The sequence below is a fragment of the Schistocerca gregaria genome, chromosome 4 (genome assembly GCF_023897955.1).
Source record: "Schistocerca gregaria isolate iqSchGreg1 chromosome 4, iqSchGreg1.2, whole genome shotgun sequence".
Taxonomy (NCBI): domain Eukaryota; kingdom Metazoa; phylum Arthropoda; class Insecta; order Orthoptera; family Acrididae; genus Schistocerca; species Schistocerca gregaria.
Window position 1 is genome coordinate 50,625,066 of NC_064923.1, and position 1,084 is coordinate 50,626,149.

Here is a 1,084-nt window from a genome sequence, read left to right on the forward strand (position 1 = left end):
GTAGGTCGGTGTCAACAAAATATTTTCGCATTTGGAGGAGAAAGCTGGTGATTGGGAATTTCGTCAGAAGATTCCATTGTAACGAAAAAACCCTTTTTTTTAATGATTTCCAGCCGAAATCCTGTATCATTTCTGGAACACTATCTCCCATATTTCGCGATAATACAAAACATACTGTCTTTCTTTGAACTTTTTCGAGGTACTCCATCAGTCCTATCTGGTAAGGATTCCACACCGCGCAGCAGTATTATAAAAGAGGACGGACAAGTGTAGTGTAGGCAGTCTCCTTAGTAGGTCTGTTACAATTTTCTAAGTGTCCTGCCGATAAAACGCAGCCTTTGGTTTGCCTTCCCCACAACATTTTCTACGTGTTCTTTCCAATTTAAGTTGTTCGTAACTGTAATACCTAGGTATTAAGTTGAATTTACGGCTTTTAGATTAGACTGATTTATCGTGCAACCGAAGTTTAACGAGTTCAAATGGCTCTGAGCACTATGGGACTTAACTTCTGAGGTCATCAGTTCCCTAGAACTTAGAACTACTTAAACCTAACCAACCTAAGGACATCACACACATCCATGCCCGAGGCAGGATTCGAACCTGCGACTCTAGCAGTCGCGCGGTTCCAGACTGTAGCGCCTAGAACCGCTCGGCCACCCAGGCCGGCTTAACGAGTTCCTTTTAGCACTCATGTGGATGACATTATACCTTTCGTTATTTAGGGTGAACTATTTTTTGCACCATTCAGATATTTTTCTAAATCGTTTCGGAGTTTGATCTTCTGATGACTGTTAGTCGATAAGCGACAGCGTCATCTGTAAACAAACGAAGACGGCTGCTCAGATTGTCTCCCAAATCGTTTATATAGATAAGGAACAGCAAAGGGCCTATAACACTAACTTGGGGAAATAACTTCTGTTTTACTCGATGACTTTCCGTCAATTACTATGAACTGTGACCTCACTGGCAGGAAATCACAAATCCAGTAACATAACTGAGACGATATTCCATAAGCACGCAATTTTACGACGAGCCGCTTGTGTGGTACAGGGTCAAAAGCCTTCCGGGAATCCAGGAACATGGA

At 42.3% G+C, this 1,084-nt stretch overlaps 1 non-coding gene across 1 annotated transcript; it reads right to left on the reverse strand.

Moving 5' to 3' along the window:
* Positions 1–579: 579 nt before the first annotated feature.
* On the reverse strand, positions 580–663 carry Trnas-gga (transfer RNA serine (anticodon GGA)). The gene is given in 2 exon segments: positions 580–614; positions 624–663. It is a non-coding gene; the product is annotated as a tRNA-Ser (tRNA).
* Between the last annotated feature and the right edge of the window lie 421 nt (positions 664–1,084).